The sequence below is a fragment of the Malaclemys terrapin genome, chromosome 7, assembly GCF_027887155.1.
Source record: "Malaclemys terrapin pileata isolate rMalTer1 chromosome 7, rMalTer1.hap1, whole genome shotgun sequence".
Classification (NCBI taxonomy): domain Eukaryota; kingdom Metazoa; phylum Chordata; order Testudines; family Emydidae; genus Malaclemys; species Malaclemys terrapin.
In genome coordinates, this window is record NC_071511.1 from 10233097 (window position 1) to 10257172 (window position 24076).

The 24076-nt window shown below is 41.8% G+C and overlaps 1 protein-coding gene across 12 annotated transcripts in view; it reads right to left on the reverse strand.

Moving 5' to 3' along the window:
* The window catches only part of FOXP1 (forkhead box P1), a 508113-nt gene that overhangs the window by 434604 nt on the left and 49433 nt on the right, over positions 1-24076 (reverse strand). For 9 of the 12 annotated variants that reach the window (XM_054033882.1, XM_054033896.1, XM_054033890.1 and 6 more), the window contains one exon: positions 14299-14429. The exons of the other annotated variants lie outside the window; for them this stretch is intronic. The gene's annotated coding sequence lies outside the window, so the exon portion shown is untranslated. The remainder of the gene's footprint in view (positions 1-14298; positions 14430-24076) is intronic. 12 annotated transcript variants of the gene reach the window in all.

Consider the following 24076-nt stretch of genomic DNA (forward strand, 5'->3'; position numbering starts at 1 on the left):
GTTGAAGAAAACTGTTGATGCCCACGACCCAACGGAGCTAGGAACGAGGAGTTTGGGGTGGGCTCAGGGCTGGGGTTAGGAATGAGGAGTTCAGGGTGTGGGAGGGGGCTCTGGGTGGGGCACAGGATTGGGGTGCAGGAGGGAGTCAGGGCTCTGGGCTGCGGGTGCAGGCTCTGGGGTGAGGCTGAGGGGTTTGAAGTGCAGGAGGGGGCTCTCAGGGCTACAGCAGGGGTTTGGGGTATGGAAGCGGGGTCAGGGATCTGGGGTGGGGCCGCAGGCTCTGGGGTGGGGCCAGGGATGAGGGGTTTGGGGTGCAGGAAGGGGTTCCAGGTTTGGGGGGGGGGCTCAGGGTTGTGACACCAGCTTCCATGGGCGGCTCCAGTCAGTAGTGCAGCATGGTGCTAAGGCAGGCTTCCTGCCTGTCCTGGCACCGCGGACCACACTGCGCCCTGGAAGCGGCCAGCAGTAGATCTGATTCCTAGGCGGCAAGTGGCTCCGTGTGGCTCTCGCCCTGATACCAGGCACCTCTGTGTTCCTGGGGAACCAGGGTGCAGTATCCAGCCAGACTCATGAAAGACACCTCCCCCCCAGCCTCTGCTTAAACCAAAACCCATCAGAAGAAGAAAACTTGCAGAGAGCAGTGAAGGGCGTTGGGAGACACACCTAGACCCCTCCTGACAAGGGTGACAAGATTAAGACATCTCCATTACCATACAGAATGGAGAGCAAAGACAACTCCCCTAGCCTCATCTGCATGAAAGATGGGACAGGAAGACATCTCAATTTACATACAGAATGGAGAATGGAGAACAGAGAACCACACTGAATTCTGGGACCAGAAAAAGCAGGGAAGCACTGCATCCTGGGAATCTCTGCTCCAGATGCTAATGAACCTACGCCTGCACACACACCTAGCTCAGCAGTTATCAGAACAATTCTAGTAATGAATAAATACTAAAGCAGCCTAGTTGCATTGTGAGCTCCCTGGAAGAAACCACCACCCGTAGCCAAGAGTGATCAGCTCCTATTGTCTAGTCTAAAGAAAACCCTTGAGTCATCAGCTTACCTATAAACAAATCTAGTGTTCTCCCTTGAACCATTGTAATTTCTCTACAAAAATCCCTACTCACCCTCTAGTCAGGGTTCTGATGCTTAGATCCACACTATGCATCAGTTCCACTGGAACTCCATCTCCTGACTGATCGTGCTGGGGGCTCTGCCTGTCTCCAGCATTCAGAACCCTCAGCTACCACCATCATCTGGGAACCCTGACCAGTTCAAGCCTCATGGAGTGGGTGAGACCCCCCGCCTTCTCTGTTTTCCTTTCTACCTTAGGTATTAACCTTTAATCATGTATGTTATGTTGGTTTAGCTCTCCTTGTATAGTTATTACTATTATTCAATAAATAACTTCTATGGTTAAGTTGGTTGCTTCTCTCTCTCTCTCTTGCTGAACTTTACTCAGTTTGTGTTTTTAGCTTCCCCCATTCGCTCTACAGCAATGCTTCTTTTACCTAAGCTAAAGATCCCTGCAGCGCCCAAAATACTGTAGGGTTTGCTCATCAAGTAGGTTACTACCAGTACAATTGAGTTGGGGGAGTGGGGATAGGGACGTGCTGAATATGGGACACATAAGGGTAAAAGCTTGAAAGTGCTGCTTGACCCAGTCCATGGAGCCCAGGGGCATATAAGGAGAGAGAGCTTGAAAGCGCTGCTTCCTCCAGCCCAGTGAGTCCAGGGACATATAAGGGGTCAGCTTGACAGTGCTGATTGACTCGGTCCACTCAGACTTGCTCTGTTAATGTACGTGTGGGTGTTCATCTGGTTCTGGAGTGGGAGTAACCCAGCCCTAGGAACCCTAGGTCCTGCAGGATAGCTCCATTGGGAGGGGACTTGCAGAAGGGAGAAGTAGAGCTCCATATGTAAACACAAGTGACACAAGCAGTACATTGACAGGATTACAGAACCCCCTTCCCCAGAGGAGTAACCCGAATAAATGAGCATACCCCAAAGTAATGGGCAAATCTGGTAACAGCTCGCAGGCACCGTTCCTCCCACCCCAGCTCCTATTGGCCAGTTTCTAGACAATGGGAGTGCAGAGCTGGTGCTCGGAGCAGCGTGCTGAGCCCTATGGGCCCCCCACCTAGGAGCTGGACTTGCTGCTGGCCCCTTCCGGAGCACAGCGCTGTGTTGGAACAGGTAGGGACTAGTCTGCCTTAGCCGGGCAGCACTGCTGACAGGACTTTTAACAGCCCAGTTGGCAGTGCTGGCCAGAGCCATCGCAACCCAGTGCCTTATATTCCACGACCCAGTACTGGGTCATGACCCAGTTTGAAAGCCACTGCCCTAAGGTACTTTTTGTGGCACACTACAGGAAGAACACAGCATTAACATAGGTTGCATTGCACTGTATTCTCAGAGCAGCCATTTGCTAATGTTATACGGACAACCAAGAAAACAGGGAAAGACTATGCAGCTGTAGACCAAAAAAACGCAGGGATCTAATGGAAAGCTTTATACCTGCCAAGACCTGAGTTAAGGGTTCTAGATTTCCCCTAAAAGTGTGGATGACATAACCAGCCACACTAGAATATAGAAATAAGCCACACACTGATGTGCCAGTTATAGCTTTTTTTTGGTCTTCCTACAAGCTTATTTTTACCTTTTTAGGCTGTTAGCCATACTAGGGGCTAAACTATTGATATTTAAAAAAAGAAGAGAACATATTGACAATTAAAAACAGCTTTTACACAAGCACAATGTTTTTCTCTTTTAAAAAAATATGCATATCTGTACTACCATCATAATAACTACTGCAGATTGACATGATATGATTGAGTATAATGGCTCCAAGGAGCCATTATGGTCGATCAGTAAATAATACACTTTTTAAATTGTCTAACTACATATTTACACTTGTCAACTTTCATACACTTCACTGACAGAACTGAAAAGAAATACTGTAAAAAAAACCTTAAGAACATTAAACCACAAAAACATTACACAGAAGTAATGTTAAGGTTTGACTTAAACCCACAAAAACATGGAAATTCCAGGTTAAGGCCAAATCTCTACAAATGACACCGTCTTTAACTCACTGAATGGTGCGTGAGTTTTTGTTGAAGTCTCCGAAAAGTGAGTAACTAAGCGATAAAGGTACAAAAGCCCATGTGTTATGATGGCTGAAGACACTTCAGGTGTGCACTGAGCCACGGTGTGGAGGAGTGTTTCCAGTGCATTAAAGATCAACAATCACATTGTCTGACATGACAAATTATTCAACAGGAAAGGGGGGTTATAAGCCACAACTGAGGCTTTTTCCTGCATTTACATTCCCAACTAACTCAAAAGGAATTAGTCTTTATTCATTCCTTACTCAGGAAAAAAGTCCCTATTGATTTCATTGGGAATTTTGCCAGCATTTTTTTATTTTATTTTAATATATATAAATATAAAAATACAGAGTAAAGACCTAAGGATTTGATCTTAAACAGGACTGTTGTAAATTATTTAAAGTAAGCCTGAAGAAAAATCTTCCCTAGCCCAAAGAGTAATTCCACATGGAAACAAATAGAAGGGCAACATGTTTTTTTAAGGGGAAAATAATGAGGTTGCGGTTTCTTTCATTCATAAATTTTGTTTTCTCCTCTTCAGCTTTAGTCATTTTTTTCCCTCAGAACAGCAGCAGTTGCGTTATTAGTTTTGTCAGCACTTCAGTGGTCAAACAATAAAAAGCAAAGACCTCAGACATCATTTTTGACTGCAAGAGGGTCAGATCCCGTTGCCTCTCAAGTCAATTGGGCACTGACACTTTGATCATTCAGTTATGGGGCCAGGCAAGTACCTGCTGTGATGGTACCTCCTATACGGCTCTATGGAAATATGCTTAGAATGTGTTTTATGCTACATATGCCATGTAGCATATCTCCGTAAACGTTATGATCTACTGAATGTATTACTCCTATTTGCATGCATGTATCATTTTTGTATTTGACGTTATGAATGTTGGCTGTGTAGTGGCTTGATTTCTAAATAACCTTAGTAGGGCATTTGGTCAGTTCCTGGAGAAAGGAATGTTGAAATTAAGTACCTAATCAAGAAACACTTAAAGGACAATGGATCTTGGAATGCTCCAATCCACATAAGAATTCTACTTGAGGACATTCAAGGTAGCATGTAAACAATGGATGCTACCTGTAAAAGCTGAGTCATGCATGGACATATGACTTGCCCAGGTGACTCCTAAACTCCATCTTGGAGCTGGACTTTGCATAGGAGTGAGGAGGGGGTCTCCACCCACAAGAGAAAGTCTATTTAAACCCCTGGGAGACCCTTCCATTTGGTTTTCAGCTGGCTAAAGAAAGAGCCTCTCCACCCCCGCAGGATACCTGAAAGAAATTGGAACAAAGGACAGTGACTGCAAGGGGTGTGAGTGATTGCTGGACCCAGGCTAAAAGGAGATTAGCCCATAAAAGGGAGCATTCTGGAACTGGTGAGGATCTTATCTGTATTCAGTTTGATTAGACATAGATTTGCGCATTTTATTTTATTTTGCTTGGTGACTTACTTTGTTCTGTCTGTTACTACTTGGAACCACTTAAATCCTACTTTCTGTATTTAATAAAATCATTTTTTAAATATTAGTTAACTATTTAGTTAGTTATTAATACCTGGGAGAGCAAACAACTGTGCATATCTCTCTATCAGAGTTATAGAGGGTGAACAATTTATGAGTTTACCCTGTATAAGCTTTATACAGGGTAAAATGGATTCATTTGGGTTTAGACCCCATTGGGAGTTGGGCATCTGAGTGTTAAAGACAGGAACACTTCTGTTAGCTGCTATCAGGTAAACCTGCAGCTTTGGGGTAAGTAATTCAGACCCTGGGGTCTTTGGTGGAGCAGACGGGTGTGTCTGGCTCAGCAAAACAGGGTGCTGGAGTCCTGAGCTGGCAGGGAAAGCAGGGGTAGAAGTAGTCTTGGCATGCCAGGTGGCAGCTCCCAAGAGGGTTTCCGTGATCCAACCTGTCACACCTGCCTAGACAGAAAAACATCTGCCACTAACTTCATCATGAAAAGAATCAGGCTCAAAGTACATCATTCATACCAAAAGAACCCAATATGCTTCAGGGACTGCACTGTGTCTCAGAAGCATGTTATCAAAAAAGCGGAGGGGTATCTCAGTTGCAGTCTTCTCCAAGGGGTCTTCCCCTCATAAGTAAGTCTAGGCAAAGATATATACTTATCTTGATCTGAGAGCTCAATCCATGAAGACCTAGAACAACAGGCCTTGGAAGCAATACTGAACGGACACATCCAAAGGGGCTGGCAGAGTGCCCACATCCATTGGACATTACCGCTTTGTTTTACATTAAAAAACCCCTCAGCTAGTTGATGACTGCCCAACCATGCTGAACAGACATTGTCCATAACTATCTACAACAGGAATTTTCCTGGCAAACAGTCCTCAGCTAAGTTTGTTCATGCACTGAAATCATGAAAAAAAACAACAACAAAAAAGCTCTGCTGGAAAAGATTATTAATGGAGTATAAAAGGCATTTCATCTGCATATTGTCCCGCAATGGGCTTTATCGGAGTGATGGTATAATGAGACCTAAGTCTCATGTTTTCCTACTGAAGGAACCCTTCAGACCCCTTTCGAACCACATGCAGCAGAGCTAGGACTAAGGGTCTTATCCTGCATTCCTTGAAGCCAACAGCAAAACTTCCAGTAGCTTCTACTAAGAGGGTAGCCCATGACCAGCTCAGAGAACTTTCTGAAGTTTCTCACAGAGTCAAACATTCCCTATTTGTTTGGCCCATGTCTGTGTATCGAAAGCCGTGGTATGACTACGTCTACCAAAGTGTGCTGCCTTTCTACCATTGCATGACTGACATATCAGGGTACAATCCAGACCAATGAGTAACTGTATCACCCTGCCCTGTAACCTGGGGTGCCCTTTACAAGCCTTGCTGCTCAGAAACACCCTCCAGCAGGCAAGTCACTCACAGCTATGTCTGTGTGTGTGCTGCAACCAGCCAGCCACACCTAGGCTCTTACCATCCTTAAAAATTACCACAGAGTGACCCCAACACACTCCTGGTCTCAGATTTCTCCCCAGAAACGTATATACTGTACTATCCAGTCCTCTCCTGGAAAGTACAAATACACCTCTACCCCAATAGAACGCGACCCAATATAACACAAATTCAAATATAACGGGGTAAAGCAGTGCTCTGGGGGGGCGGGGCGGGGCTGTGCACTCCGGCCGATCAAAGCAAGTTCGATATAACGCGGTTTCACCTATAACGCGGTAAGATTTTTTGGCTCCTGAGGACAGCGTTATATCGGGGTAGAGGTGTACATTAAGTCCTTTATTTCTTTAAGGGAATAATATGCACCAGGGCTTTGGAGCAATCAAATTTTTGAATTGCTCCTCTCCAGCTCCGGGCATAAAACCTACTGGTCCGCGCTCCAGCTCCGGACTCCGCTCCAAAGCCCAGATAAGCACACAACTTGTTACCGTAAATGGAGTTACCCAGACACTTCAACTTGAACATACTGGATTAGATAAAACGATAAAACAAGTTTATTAACTACAAAGAGAGATTTTGAGTACAAAAAATGAGGCATAAAAGTCAGAAATGGTTATAAGAAAAATAAAAGATAAAATGCTTTTTAGTGCCTAACTCAAGAAACGATATTAGATTCAAAGCAAAGCTCTCTCACCACATGCTTACAGCCGTCTGACCAAACTCTTCAGGCCAGGACCCCTCCCCCAGAGTCCAACAGCTGCTTCCTTTGTCTTTTCAGGTGCTATGAATGCGATGGGCAGGGAGCATAAGAGGGGTCCCTTGGGATGTTTGCCTCTTCTTTTTATAGTTCCAACCCCCCTCTTGAAAAACTTCCACGAGAAAGTCTATATGGAAGGATGTTCCCTACTGGTTTTTTCTACCTGTTTGAACTTCCTTTGTCTTCCCTTCCTGCTTGATGATTCTGTTTACTACTTAAATGCAAGTTAAGCAGAGCATACATTCCTTTGTTTAGATCAGACCTGTTTGCCAACTTCTGCTTTGGCAAGGCTGTGGGGTTTAGAAAGTGTGTTAATAACATCGTACAGGGGAATCTTAACTCCACACACTGTATTGCCACACATACTTTTATCAGGATAATACTGACTAGCAAATTATGAGTTTTCAATTAATACCTTACATAACATACTTTGTACAAAGATTACAATAGTGTGTACGATGTGAAGACAGGGATAAATTTTTTCACAGTGACCTCTGTCTCTTCTGACCTGACATGGTGGTTCTCTGTCATGTGAATGTCCTGGTGGGAGCAGTTATCCATCTCTTAAGGACACCTGAATTAATATAGGCTACATAGGATAATTTTTGTCTCTTTAGAATGGAAGGTTTGCAGTTGACACTGATTTTTTCCTAAAAGAAGTCTGTATATTTGTAAGACTCAGCTTACTGGTTGCAAACTTGGATTTTCCTGATAAATAAAGGTCAGCGGTCATGGCAGAAGTCTATTTTGATGCCCTCTCCCAGTTTAGTTTCCCTGAGATTCACTGCAGCTGCCATGGCTTATACTAAAAAAAACGTCACTGGTCAAAAGTGAACTTGTAACAAATGCACATAAGAAGGGCTCATCCCTCCATCAACCAAAGGTATTTAATAAGGCTACTAAAGGCCTCTGCTTCTTGATCTTCCTAATACCAGGCAACCACTAGACAGACATGAGCCCAACTGAAAATGAAGAATGTTCTTGTCTCAAATGCTTAGTTGACTGATAGAACGAGGGAAAATCCTTTTCCTATTGGAGGTAGAATTCCTGGAGAGAATATAAAACGTACACCTTCTGGCAGTCTGGAAAGCGCCAAGATTACACATTCCTCAGGGCACCCACATACAGTACTATTCGACAAGTGCCAGAAGAAAGTCAACCTGAAGGTACAAGCACTTTCTCAGGACTGAGAAAAAAAGGCTAGGTCCAGAGGCAAAAAGCCTCAGGGAAGACAGATCCTTGAGAAGAGCCATCTTCAGAGCCCAGCTGCCGTGTCAGCCTCTAGCCAACAGGCATCCAGTAACTGTGAACCTCCACTCCCCCCTCTAGCTGCTGGGAGAGAGAAATAGCTTTCTGTTTTCTCTCCCATTTACAACTTCCTGGCTGCTGATGAACGAGTAGGAGTCTGCACTTCTAACTTTCGCCCAGCCCCTTGACTGCTGGAAGAGGGTGGGAAGAAGAGGTTTCTGCTATACTATTCCTTCCACGGTCTCCATTTCCTTGGACCCACCCACCCCCATGAGAAGCACCAGTGCCCCCCTCTTTAGCAGTTTATAGCTTTATCAGGCAGTCGCATGACGTGAGATCCATTTACAGCTGTCAATGCTGCTCACAGGCACTTCTATACAGCAAAAATAAAACCAAGTCTTGTCAGTGTCATTCAGCCACCGCTTGGCAAAGCTTGAGCAGCAGTACAGCCACTGGAGCAGCTTATCTGCAGACTCAGGAACACAGCATTGCTTTATATTTGGTAACTTTTCTTCCCAGCCACAGGGGGGGCTAGAATTTCATTTTTTAAAAAGATACTTCAATTTCAGCAGGATTTATGCCTCATGCCCCCACACTAGCAAGAGAAAGCATTTAATTTGCTACTGTAGGGTGGATTTTTCCAGCTTTGGTTTGAAACAATCAAAAATACTGGTCTTCTTTTATGTCCTGTTCCCTATATGCCGTTTCAGATAGGACAGTGCCAAGAGGAAGTAATAAAAGCGGATGGAAATAAATCAGACTAGGGTTAGTATATTTAACAAACCTGATTTCTTTCTCTAGTGTCCTAAGCTACTCCCTGGTATTTAGCATTATGAGGACAGAGAATAAATATTAGCTCTCAATTGTGTGCCTCCATACCTTCATGACTTCTATGCTTGGGTGGGGACTACTCTCCATCAATCAGAATGAAGGCCTCTCTGAACCCTCCAGACTGCAGAGGCTTTCAATACCTTTGCATTTTAACCCAAGATTCCGAGGACTTTATGTATTGCATCCTTTAGCAGACAACAGATTTTCTATGTTGAATAAAACATCTTGTCACTTCCGATATATAATTTCAGTTATGAAATTAACACAGAAAACACAAACATTCTGATTCTAATACGTTATTGTTTTATTAAAAGTTTGTCATATATACTATAAGTAAATACAAAAGTTTATAATGGTACATGTTTTACTTTGCCAGTTCCATTTTGGCCACAATTCAGCAAGGTACTTTGGCATACGCCTACCTTTAAACATTTGTAATCCCACTGATTTATGGAATTACTCATGTGCTTAAAATGTAAGCACATACTTGCATAGCTTGCTGAACTGGGGTCTTTGCTAGGGGCCATACAATTAAAACCCTCTCACCATTTACAATCTACTACCTTCACAGGCAGATGTGTGCATAAAATAATTCCGTTAGCAGGGAAGAATGGAAAACATCTACATCAAAGCAGATTTAACTGGGAAACTATTGTAAGAAAATAAATACAGTCACAACAAAGTTAGGTCTCGTTCTATTCCACTATCAAAAATCTATATTCAGTTTTATAAATATAAAGCACTGAGATATACCATGAATTCAGCTAATAAGAAGGTTTACGACAGATCTTTCATTTTAAGCGTGAAAAGATTTCTGTACTTAAAAGGCTCAAAATTCCCCTTTCTTCTCAGGATGAGAAATGCCCCTTGACGCCCCATCACCTCCAGGACATAGCCACAGTGGAAATAATTTTCACAACTAATTTGTATATGAAGTAACATGGTTAACATTATCCAATGAATTTAGATCCACCTACACTATCTAAATATATTTAGATAAACTGTCACCTTCAGCAGAATTCATTAAAATAATGTTATATCTTCTTTGTTAAACGTAATTTTTTTAATTGAAATTTAATCTTACCATATTATTTGGTAGATTTTTAATTGACATTTGTAGTAATTAATTGGTAAGCATTACAGCTTTGTCTGAAGAATTTAAAACTAAATTTGACATAGAGATTGGCTAGCCACTGCTGTGAGGTGCCTGCTGGGAGCACTTCATCATGCGCCGAGCCCCTCCTGCTGATCATAGGTGGGGGACGATGGTCTCTTTCTTACAGTCATGAATTACATTACTAATATTTCATTACCACCACGCAAATGTCATGTTAATTTCTGATCATCATCAAGTCAGACAATGGTTTCCACACTGGCAATGAGCCAATTAGCTCTGTGGAAAAATATTCAGGCAATTATATAACTTAAATTAGGTTAAGGACTCAGGAGAAAACAAAATAAACGCTTTGAAAATACTTCGGAGATAAAATGTAAGTTGACACTGTCTTCGTGTGCTATAGTCAATGTTATACAATCTGATAGGCAGCTGCCAACATTCATAACTGTTTATTAAATCTAGCTTCTCTTTATGGTGGCATCTAAGATCTGTATTTTTACCAATATTAGGTTCATTGTGTTATGAAAAAGACCAAAATACTTAGGATCATCCACACCAGCTTATAAAACATATTATGGAGTATATTAAATTGTTAAAATTACTTTTTCCCCCCCCAAGTAGAAAAGTTTCCTGGCTAGAAAGTTTGTTTTGCTCAAAGTGTTTAAGCCACTGATGTTTCACAGTAGTAAGGGATACAGTACTTTTGTCCTAGAAGTATCTGCTGTTAAGACCTAGCCCAATAGCTGACTAGTTGTCCCCCATACTCTGATGCAAAAGAACCAAGTTGAACTTCTGGTCTTGGGGCTGAATCCCAAGCTCAGTTCCATGGGTATATGCTAGTACAACTCCAGTGACTTCAGTAAATGTACCCCTGATATATACACTAGTGTGAATATGACCAGAAACAGAATTATGATTCCTGCTTCCCTGCCATCAAAGGAGCATTGTAAACAACATAAACCCCTACAGATAACTAAGGGTAGGTCTACACTTACCTCCGGGTCCGGCGGTAAGCAATCGCTCTTCTGGGATCGATTTATTGCGTATTGTCTAGACGCAATAAATCAATCCCGGATCGATCCCGGAAGTGCTCGCCATCGACACCAGTACTCCAGCTCGGCGAGAGGAGTACGCGGCATCGACGGGGGAGCCTGCCTGCCGCGTCTGGACCCGCGGTAAGTTTGAACTAAGGTACTTCGAATTATTAACGTAGCTGAATTTGCATACCTTAGTTCGAAGTGGGGGGTTAGTGTGGACCAGGCCTAAGAACCAAGTGACGTCCCATCTAGACTTCCTCTTTTGGAATAATGGCAGCTGTAATGTAGATTACAGCACCTCTTCCTACATGGGGGGCGGGGAGGTCTGCTCGGAATGCTCATAAAACACAGTAACTCTCTAAAGGACGCTAAGTAGCTGAAAAGAAAAGTAGCAGTTTTATAACTCTCCAATTAGCTTGGGATTCAGACCACTGAACTGCATGGGTGAAGCTGTGCGAAATCTTGCTGAAAATCCAGACTTTAAGCACCAAACCATTATTTTGATTTGTTCTGTTCTTAAGTCAATTTATTGGGCAAGCATGGTTATCTCCAATTTAAAAAAAAACGTATACAGCACCAATTTCTTGACTTTAAAAATTGGTAACGATGAGCAATTTGTTTAAACCTTTACCGTCTCTTTTGGTTTCATTTTCTTACGCGTTGCAATGAAGCAATTCACTGTTCTGGCTGCTTGCCCCAGATGACCTTTGCCTGCCATAAAATAGTACACAAGTAGATGCTAGGCTTTAAAAAGAAGAACTCTTTTCTTCCAAAGGCTCTAAGTATTCAGTCAACACAATTAGCAGGAATCACATTTTGTTACTCAATAAGCTGGAAAGTTCTAAAATCTACAGGGTGTGAATGAATTCCTGACATCATCACGAAGGCTTAATGGGGGGGGAAGCAGTAATAATATTTAAAGGTGGATCTTACTGCAACAGGGGAAAGGACTGCTCCTCAGAGCTGTCCTCTAGCGGCTGATGAACAGGAAGATGGAAAAAGCAAGTCACCCTTACACCAGCCAGGCAACTTTCCACCCTTAGAGAGAATTCTGGAAAAGGTGTTAATAATACATTGATGTAATGATGCAACTAGAAGCTAGAAAAAAGATAAGGCTTAAAATAAGTGTGTCAGCACCATTTCTGGCAAACTGTTCCTTGCCAATGGTTGCTCAGAAATGCCTGGCTCATTTTATGTTGTTATTTTGCAGGGTTTTTTTTTTTTTTTTTTTTTTAAGTGTTTAGGGAGCTGATTCTGTTCAGAGATCTTAAGGCTATTGTGTGACCCGAAATTTTAAAGGAGGACTAAAAGCAGCCAGATTTACAAGATATATGGACATGCTTCTCTTTGTTCAGTCCAGTGTTTGGAGAGAATTAATCATCCTGAATTTTTTAATACTGAAGCTACTGAGAGAACTGGTCTTTAGAACACTTCTTCTCTACTCGGGATACTAGTTAACCACAGGTTTTCACTTTCATAATTCAACCTATTCTCTCAAGGATACATTTTAAAGTCTCTCCGTTCTTCTGGGTGTTATTTCTAAGAACAGACACAGAGTCCCATTACAGGTAATGCCACAGGGTTATCATAATAGCATATGCTGTTGCACTTAGCCTATGCCATGCTCAGAGAGGCCTAGATCTTTATTAAAGTCTTTCACAGCAGGACTCAGACTCCACAAATTCTATATTTATGGTTATTATAGGAGATTTAAGTAAATACAGAAGGAGAGCTTTACGAAGGGAAAGAATATCTTCCATATACCTATACAAGTTTTCTATGCCTGCTTTATTGGAAACTAAATTAATTAGCTAGCACCATCACTAAAGTCAAAAGACCAGTTTGCTATGGAGCACTGAGAATTTTCTTGCCCAGCTAGACATTACTGGAGAAATCTGGAATTGCTCCCCATTTTAGGATCTCAGTCACATTAGCAAGGTTGGTAATTCATATATGAAGGAACTGGTAGAAATCTCTCTCACACACACATACTTTGAGATGCCATATGGGATTATTCAACGGTTTATTACACCAGTCGGTAAAAATTGAGCAGTTATTATAATCTTTGCTAAATGACATGGTAATTATGCTACCTCTGTGGGGGGAGGGAAAGAAGCACAGAACCTTAAAAAAAAAAAAAAAAAAAAACACAATTCACTCATGTGTGAATGTCTGTGTTTTTATAATCTTTGAATTGAAATGGGTTTCCAAATACACAGAGGGATATTATTAAACATGTGCCAGAAACCCAAATTTATTTTCAAGAAACAATTTATATCCCCATCTTCAATGCAAATTAATTACTCATATTTCCTGCTTTTAAAAGCCTCCTTATTCATATCCTTTAATTTTCTTGCAAATAAAATGATTCCTGTTTTCCTGACTTTTTGTCCCCCTCCCGCCCAGTTCATAAGTAAAAGGCGGGACATGGGACGGGAGTAAAGAGAAAAGGGATGTGCCAGGTGAGTGATCTCAGTTTGTTAGTGACTTTGCTCTGCACGCTGGTGGAGCTGCGGGGAGGAATTCAAAGTACTAGCTCCAATACTCCTTCTGCACCAACTGCAAGCCAATTCACAGAGTGGAACTGACAGCCCAGTCCCAAAAGGGGCCTAACCGGATTACTCCACATCTACAGGTAAGGCGTCACAATGGGGACTGCATATGGACAACAACAGGGGCAAATGGCAACCTTTCATTAACAGAGAAACAGGCACACCCCCACCCACCAGTTGACTTGGCTGGATCACGCACATCAGTAGAGAAACCAAGCTTGGTATCTAGGGTTTCACCTTGAACAATGGGAAACTTTGCGCTACGGGATGCCAAGCTAACAAGGCAGGCATATGTGAGAAGACAGCTCTCGTGTGTACCAGTGATACCATTTTGTCACTGGGATAGAAGCAAGGCAAAACAGTGATAGCTAATGGTTTTCTGGTTATGGCTCCTTTGGAAGCAAAGCAAGACCGATGCCATGGAAAAAGGCCTCTACATATCCATATTTAATTGTGACGTGCAGTGCCTGCAAAGCCTTGCTTAGACCATGCCTGTTTATACCACAAAATGCCAACCCCACCACCAAACATCTATAACATCTTGCATTTTCATGTAAGCTTTGGAGTTTTTTTCTATTATTAAATCAGATTCTTATATAATATTATACAGCAGAAAACTAGTGACATATTTTTAAGCACAAACAATACTAAAAAAACAAAAGCATACCAAGTAACAAGCGGGGGAAAAAAACAACTACAGACTTGGGTTAGTTGACTCACCAGTTTTACTTGTGGGCATTACACATATTCACTCATGGCTCAGGGCAAATCTGGCAAGGGATCAAAACCCCTACCATGGGAACCATATTCGGAAGCTGGAATCACTCAGAAAGTGGTTCTCAGGAGATTGACTGAAAGACAAAAACATGTTTTAAAACTTCACTTAGCTAGAACTAAGCCCAAGCCCACCACTTCCCTGAACTTGAAAACAAAGAGGAAAGTATAAATGCTGGAGGTGGGGAAAAACCCCTATTGAAATATTCTTGCAATAAATCAAATGTTATTTTGTCATATAAAGATTTTTTTTTTTTTTTTGCTATAAATAAAATTGAAACTAAAGGCAGGAAGGCAGCGTTTTTAAAAGGTGCTATTATTTCAAGTATCTAATTTGCTCTGCTGATTTATAAGTTTATGTTCATTTTCAATACCAAAATTAGTCAACACCCTAGCAGATACTCTGTTAGAAAACAGAGTGCTGTTTCAGGACTTTAAGAGATTTTAACCTACTTCTGCACTATCAAAATGAAACAGGGTCATTAAGTTTGTCAGATGTTTATCCTCCCTTTGCTCACTTCATCCTGACAAAACCTTAACAAAACAAAATCTCTCTTTAGCAATCATCTTTCTTCTAAGGAAAAACATGTAAAAAACTGTTTGATACTGGGGGGAGGGAAGAGGAGAGGTAAAACTTGCACATGGGATACTTCAGCAGTTAAGAAAGTACAAATTTGTTTTTTCCCCCTACTAATAGTAACATATTTGAGTTTAGGCTTAGCTCTAAGGATGCTGTTTATTAGTAAAATGACTGTTTAGTTAGTGTGTAGAATAAAGTTACTTTGAAACCACTTTAGATCGTCTTCATTAACAAAGCGTCTCATCCAGGCTGGGTAAAACCCTACTGTCCTGGAGCCTGGTCCAAAGAGAAGCATTATCTGGGTCTCATGCATGTAATTAATTGCTGTCCTGAATTAATCACATGCTTAAATCCCATTGGCTTCAATGGAACTTAAGCACCCGCCTATATGCTATGTAGAAATAAGGTGTAAATTGTTAACAGTACGGGCAGTTAATCTTTGGAACAAATTTACCATAGGTTGTGGCGGATCCTCCATCACTGGCAATTTTTAAATCAAGGCTGGACTTTTTTAGAAAAAGTTCTGCTCTAGGAATTATTTTGGGGACGTTCTATTGCCTGTGTTATACAGGTCAGATCAGATGACCACAATGATCCCTTTTGGCCTTGGAATGCATGAATCTATTATTATTATTTTTCCTGAATCAGGGCCTGGGCAAGTGAGAGTGACAGCTTTACGGGTCCAACCGGTAAAACTAGGTGAGTGACATCAGACACAGCAGAACTGACCTGCCAGCCAGAGGAAGGGGGTCTGAGGGACTGAATAGACTAGGGGGAGAGAATTCTGCTTTATGTGATGCATGTAGTGCCTCACAGAGACATGCCCACCTGACATGGCTATCGTTCTCCATTTCGACCTTTGACCCCTGCACTAGAGCTGCATTCCCTGGGCAGTATTGGATGTTGCTTGGGCAGCAGCATGACCCCAGCTTTCAAATATTCATGTGTTTAATTATTTTGGCAGGCTACCAAATTTTTCTTAAACTTGAAGAGCTCTGTGTAAGCTCGAAAGCTTGTCTCTTTCGCCAACAGAAGTTGGTCCAATAAAAAAAAAACCATTACCTCAAACTCTTTGTCTCTCAAATATCTTGGGACCAACAAGGCTACAACTACACTCCAAACCAAGTTTTCCTGAGGCACGCTGATATAAAAACTCTCAGACAATACCTGAATGGAATATCATGGGACAAAGAAAAGGTACTTCCCTAACCAAAGGGGCTTCTCCTTTCCCTGCTGCAAAAAGTATTAGAGCTTCCATTTCTCATATAAAATGCATGGAAGCAGAAAACGTGTTACATTGTCCAGAAAAGCTCCTATTACTAGATTGCTCTGGATAACACGAGTAAACCCAAAAGTTTGTTCGCAACCACTTACACTAAACAGAGACTCAAATATTCTGCATTACCTGCAGGCCAAAAGTGACCTTAATCTTTGATCAAGCTATATTTTTTTTATATATATTTTCAAGGTTTCTTAAGGAAGTATTTCAGAAATGCATAGGAAAGCTAGGTTTATTACTGAGCCTGTTGGATACACTCACAGGTCTGTAGTTGAGCTAGAGCTTACATGCACTGTGTTTGTGCAGGATCACTCAGGCGCCTGTTACTGTAATAGTTGAGCATCTCACAACCTCCAGTGTATTTTATCCCCTCCAACACCTCTGAAGCAGGAAAGTGCTATTATCCCCATTATACAGACAGGGAACCAAGGCATAGAGAGTTAGCTAAGTAACCTGCCCAATGTCACAAGAAGCCTGGAGTGGATCAGGGACTTTAACTCCTATCTCCCAAGTTCTAGGCTAGTGCCCTAACCATCAGATCATCGCTCTACTGCAGAGCCCACGTCTAGAGACAGAATCCAAGGTGTCTCATATTTGCCACCTAAGACCTGAAATCTGGGACAGTGGCTGGTTTCATAAGGCTATTTTTATTTTCCTTTAGGAGCATGGGGATCTATATAGAAGAGAACACAACAGAACCAGTGAAAATGGACTGGTCAAATGGTGCGCAGGCCAAGATCCTCTGATTATTGTGCACTGCACTGGCCACAACCTTGAACCTACCGAAAATTAACTTCAGAGGCTTAGAATTTATTTTTAAACACATTTTGAAAATGTGACAATTTATGTCCCAAGAGACATTAAGCTCTTGCTGGGGCTTTGGAAGAAAATGCAAGTCATTTCAGAAGGTCTCCCACACATACATTAAGCTGGGAGTCAGACCAGAACCCTGGAGGTAATCATACTCATTCATTGTTTTCACTGTGGTAACTCCAAGAGGCCTCAACCAGGTTGGGACCATTCAGCACTAGGTATTGCACAAACATATGAAGCAGACTTTTGAAAACCTCACCCGTAGTAAACAACAGTCTCTGCTCAAAGAGCTTGCCTTCTGAAAAAAGGCATGACAGGTTGGGAGAGGATGTAACAGTAATCCTTGCCCCCACTGAAGTCAATGAGCGGTGACTTCACTGAGGCTAGGATTTCACACAGAATGTTTTGGAATGTGTGCACCATTCATAGCTGTTATAAGCCAATCAGCAGCAGCAGTCACAGTAAATCGCAACAAGCTACCTGCCCAGCGGCGAGCAGAAGTCACTATTCTGTGCGCATCACAGCAGAGTGGAGCTTTAAGGAAGGATATGAACGAGGAAAAGGCTGATAGCAGGGAGAGCCCCTCCTCACCCCCATGCTTGTGGAGCCGCCTGGGATGGTGTTTGTGGGAGAAACAGACAACTGGGCAACCATGGCTAGCACAGCAGGGTGATCAAAATCACCACCGGTATATGCCTGCCTCCTGTTTGGAATATGTGGCAAAGCCACCAGATCACCTGCTTTTCAGAATATTGCTCCGGAGGAAAAGACTCTTCTCGTTACGTTCCAGTGGCAGCTGCTGGTGCACACGCGATCCTATCTCCCCCACCCCAGCTGGATTTTCACTAAAATCAGCTTTTGCTCAAAAAAAGCCTGAAACTATATTTGACGTTCAGTTTCTATATCCCGATTAAAGGTGGGACTTTAATCCTTTTTATGCTTCATTACCCGTTAAAGTGCATCAACCGCAATGAAACCGCATTAGACTATTTTATCCAATGATTTTTCTCTCAGCCACACCATGCACGCGCACACACACACACACACACACACACACACTTTTGTATCAATTTTCAATGTATCCCTCCAAATAAATAAAAGTGTGTATGTGTGTACACAATTTTTTTAAAATCAGTTTTAAATTACAATAAATCATCTTTCCACCAATTAAGCTGTGAATATATCCCATTCTCAGCCTTAAGCGAGACGTACAATAAATTAAAACATTAAAGTATTTCAAAGAAGATACTGGAAGTGTTGAAACATTAATTGTGCCATATACAATCTGTTGTCACTGGAATTTAAAAACTGTCATTACCACCCTGGGTACCATTGGAAAAAAGATTAAAACCATCACCCTTTCCTATTTACATATTAAAATATAGGCATTCCTGATAATTAATACCCAGCTTGCTGACTTGTGAATCTGTTTAAAACAATACAGTGTCTGTAAAATGCATAGTCCAAAACTGGGATCTGTCCTTACAAATAATTACTGCATTCAAACAGGTTACAAGCAGAGATAATATCTACACCATTTTCTTGTTTGTTTATCTTCCCCCTTCAGCAATCCCCACTTTGCACAAGTGTCTAGAGGGAACATGGATGGAGCAGCTGCAAGTTCCCCAAGGCCAAAGCCTAACAATCAGGCTGTTTACCAAACATCACCATCCAGCAGCAAAATAAAGAGAATATTATTTGCATTTTAAAAAGTGCTTGTTTCTCAACAAGTTAATAAATGTGTAAATTAAAATAGAACCCCACTAATTCAGAACTGATACCTGTTAATACCGGACACTGGTATGATATTCCGACCAGTGGGGGACCTGTGTCACCCCTGCCCCGTAACCTGGGGTGTCTTGAAATGCTTTGCTGTTATAGTCTCCAACCTGGAGACACAGTCACCAGCATGGAGTTTGTGTAACTGCAGCCTGCCAGCCACACCTTTGCTCCCACCGCCCTTGGCTATACTGCAGGGTGACCTCAATACTGCAGGGTGACCCCTGGGACTTTCCCCAGAAATATACTGTTTTGCACTGCCCAGCCATCTCCTGGATAGTTCAAATACATTAAGGCTGTTATTCCTTTAAGGGAATAATAAACACTAGCTTGTTATTCTAAACAAAGTTATCCAGACACCTTCATTTAAGCAAACTGAATTAGAGAATAAACGTGTTTTGTTATTTTAACTACAAAAACAGATTAGGTGAGTACAAGTAATGAGACACAAAAGTCAGAAATGGTTACAAGAAAAATAAAGACAAGACATTTCCTGATACCTAACTTTACAAAGCATACTAGATTTAAGCAAAATTTCTCACCACATGCTCCCAGCAAGATTACGGACCGAACTCTTCAGGTCACACCCTCCACCCAAAGTCTGATGGCCATTTCCTTTGTCTTCCTTTGAGAATGCAATGGGGAGGGAGAGATAGGGACTGACCCTTAGGATGTTTGTCCCTCCTTTTTACAGTTGTAGTCCCCCTCTTGAAAAACGTTTCAAACTGAGAACCATGAGTGTCTGCGTGGAAGGATGTTCCCTGGTGTTTTTGTGTTTTTTTCCACCCGTTTGAGTTTCCTTTGTTTTCCCTTCCTGCTTGATGACTCTGTTTACAGCTTAAATGCAAATTAAGGCAAGCACACATTTCTTTGTTTAGAACAGATCTATTTGCCGACTTCTGTTTGACCAGAGCTGTGGGGTTTGGAACACGTATTAATAACACCATACAGGAGAATCTTATCACTTCACATACAATGTTGCCACACATATTTTACCCAGTCCTGACCAGCAAATTATGAGTTTTCAAAGGATACCTTACAAGGCATATCTTGTACAAAGCTTATTACAGTAGTGTGTAGGATGTGAACCTGGGTATATTCCATCACAACTGGATTGCAGTGCTTCGGTTTCCTGATAAATCATTAGATTCTTTAAATACAGTCATAAGATATGCATGCACTAATATAATGCTAACCAGCTTTCTGTTTACAAATTGCTGATCTAGGCAACAGTGCTCAAAACAGCCTTTCAATTCTTATATGGATTGTTTCCAGAGGAAATTTTACAACAGGCCGGAAGATTTGTCATCAGCACCCCCGAGCAATCAGCTAGGATCTACCTCAACTTTTTGATGCCGACTCAAGAATAATCCATATAGCTTTGATTTGCAATTAGAACAGAGTTCCTCACAACCGAGGCTATCACCAGAAGCATGCCATGTGGCTTGCACAGATGTTTCTATTATTTCTGGGTCCCATAAGGCCGAGTGCCTATGTGTTAAAAACAGGTTATGGCATGTAATAGGAAGAAGCACGCTTCATTTTGCCCACTGCCTCCCTCCCCTATACACACGTCTTTAATTCACTCAACTGATTTCCCACCCCCCGCTTTTTTTTTTTTTTTTTTTTTTTTTGCAAATGCTATATAAAGTATAAAAATAGGACAGAGGTAGGGACAGTTTCTCTACCTTCACCGGAATTTTCAGAAGCACTCAGCACCAGCAACACAAAACAGATTTTCAAGTATGCTTAGTTCTCATGTCGGCACTAAAAGAGTGGCACATAGGATGTTAGGTTCTTTTGAAAACCTAGCATTGAGTATCACAATGGGTACCACTTACCCTTATTGAGGTGGCCAAGTGGGAGCCGATTTTTTCCCCTCCAAGTTTAGCCCTAATTGTGGGTGCTAAGCACTTTGAAGAGCTTGGAGCTAGATTTTTCCCCCCCAAACATTTGGCCCTAAATGCTGTACAAACATGGGGCCTGATTTCCACGTGCGCTCAGCACCCAGAGGAATAACTGAAGTAGTAGGACCCTAACCTTTGAAAAAATCAAGCCCATGATGACCATAAAGCAATAATCCTTTCAATGAGACAACCCAGCAACACAAAGGCAGTAACTGCATGAAGCTCTGCATATGAGCTACTTTTCTTGCTCTCCTTTTCATTCTTAATTTGGATTATTCATTTTAGTTTTATCCTCAAGTTAGAAAGGTGTCTAACTGAACAAATGGCTAAGATTTCAAGATGGCTACCATAAGAGACATGGTGGAAAAAGGCAGCTACTAAATCTACGACTACTTAAAACTTCTGAGATTTTAAAAGGATACCAGACATAAGCTAAAAATTCTGGCATGTGTAGCGATATTGGCATTTCATGCAGATTTTAACCTCTTATTTTTTTAATAATAGAACCTGAGTTCCAGATGTTGAGGGTTGGAAAGTAAAAAGTGCCTTAGCTGTATAAACACGGAGAGGTGAGATGAAAAATTCTGTTGAAATATAATGATTCTTATACATTCAAAACGAGACATGCATGCACACTCTTTAGGCATGGTGAGGTATATAAATTCACCATTTCAACAGGGGACATGTTAAAGAGGAAATTCTCGAGAACACTCTTTCCCCCTCACCCAGTGGAAGAAGTTACGCTTTTCTTCATTTTTGAAAGCAGAACAGTGGTCATAAAAGGCGCAGTGCAGTCCACCCAGCAGACTGAAGTTCAATCAGCACTCCTACCACTCAGTTACTACATATTGTATCTGACAGCCTTGTCTACAGGATGCTGCAGAAGAAGCCTATATCCAGTGGGTTTTACTGCAGCTACCTGTTATTCCATTTTTCTATCTCCATCCCTCCTCAGCTATATATAGCCATAAATGAACACTAGATAGTTATGGATATATTAATTCGTTCCCTTTTTGATGGTGGGTCTTGATGAAGAGGGTGCTCTGGCATCAGGAACTGAACTGATACAACCAGGTCAATTCATATGAGCTACCAAACAGATGGATCATTCTGCTCACTACTGTAAAAGACAAAGAAAAAACAAAACAAAACAAAAAAAGTCCCGAACTAAAGAGCTAGACTGACATTATGATCCCTAAACTCTAGGACTTGGACCATCTCTTGGTTGTGTGTTTGTTTTGGGCACTGAACCACAGGGCCCCAGTTCATTATGGGGGGCTCCCAGGCATGACTTTAACACAAACGATTAACAGTAAACACTGATCTGTTCCAGAAATGAACTTGGGGCGCAAGGCCCTGGATCCCTTCCCCAGACTCCCATGCAATTCAGCACCCCTCCAACAAGAGCATGAATCATTCTTCTCCCCAGGCCTGCAGCACCTCATTGTCTCATCACATGCAAACCACGGACCTCTCGGTTGTGTTTTATATATTTGCATGTGTGTCATCCTGCCCCTTCATATCACTTCTGCTCCTCTTTTTCCCCACTGAAGATGGTCCCTGATGGAGGGCATGCACACTCAGCACCAGTATTTGTCGAGCAGTCTAGTCACTGGACCAGATCCCCAGCTGATTTAAATTCACCGAAGTCAACAAAGCTAAACAGAGTTACACCAGCTGAGGATCTGGCCCACTTTTCCCCTCTTATTTTTAATTGAGCCTTGCTTAACAAACAGACTGACCCAAAACAGTGCTTCAAAAACATCCCTACACATTAGGACAGGATGTGGTAGGAAGGGGTTGTAATTAAAAATCTAAACCAGGGATCTAAATTTTGCAAATGGTTCTTATTCTTATATTGATCCAACCACCACCACCACCACCACCTGGAGTGTCTGAAAGCTGGCCCCAAACCTAAGTTTTCTGGCCTAAACTCATCCTTGAATCAAAAACACACACAAAAAAAATCAATTTTTTTGAGAAATGATAAACTGGCTTCACCTGTTGGAATGTGTACCAAGTGTTCTGAGCAGCATCTCGGATGTGCTATAGAAAACATAGGAAATCCCACAGTACCCTGCAGAATTCCACCAGCTGCATCATGGGAATGCAATCCTTCCCAGCCTAACGTTCAAGGACAGTAGCAAGTGTTTTGATTTCAATAACAAGAGAAAGAATAATCAATTGCATATCTCACTAGTTGCACAGTCAAAACTCACAGACTTAGTGACACAAATACAGTATGACTGGGCTTGTCTGCTACCAGGCACAAAAGCACTATCTAGTGGTTAAAATCAGAGCCCCCACTCATGAATGCATCAGTTTTTAAGAAAAAAATTGAACACATCTTTAAATCCCATTGAACTCAAAGGACTGATTTGGAGACAGTCTGTAACTCTGAGTTCTATGCCCCACACTGCCACACAGCCTTGGGCCAAAATTTTTAAAAGTATACACTAACTCGGGGTATCACAAGTTATGTGAGACCAACTTTTTACACACCTATCACAATTTTCAGAGATGCTGACTACCTGCAGCTCCCACTGACTTCGGCTAGAAAGGTGGGTGAGCAGTACCTTTGGGTGGGGGGGGGGGGGAGAAGGATGAAAATCAGGCTCAAGATGTCTCAGGTGAACTTAAAAACTTAAAAGTGAAAGCTATTTCGCTGGGTGTTGACAGACTTACAAAATTTTTACTATCCTCAACCAGAAGGAGTTTAGAGGAGTGCAACATTATTGTAAATTAGGTGCACATTCTAAAGTAGTGTTTGAAAGACATTCAGTAAAAGGTCATTACCTTCGGTGCACAAATCCGCTTAGTACCATGAAAACGGGCCCTTAGATACACATCTTAGCAAGCCAAACTATCTTCGGAAACAAGTAAAATGACATTTAAAAAAAAAAAAAAAAAAAAACCACTTATAAACATGTTACCTTTATGACTAAAACATTTCACTTATCCCGTCAGCTCCCTTTTTATTGTTACAGTAAGACCTTTTGTGGCAGGTTTTCAATTTCTTATCCTTTTAATCTATATTGTGCTGCTATCTTAGTCACTTGTCACTGGTTCTAAAAAAGACTGTGACAACAGCCATGCCACCAAAGGCTAACCTCCAGAACTGCCAGCATTCCAGTGCAAGATGCAAGCAAGCCACTTCCCTATAGTTTTCCTTATCTCCCAAGAAAGCCATCCAAACAGAACCTCTGTCTCCCAAGCGATTTTCAGTCTTTCCAGTACAAACAAGTAGTAAACCAAACCTTTTAACAAGAGAGATGTCTACACGTCAGCACATCAGTGGATATTTGTAATAGCAGCCAATGAATTACACTTTATATTTGCAACACTGCACAAGGGAAATGAAGATCC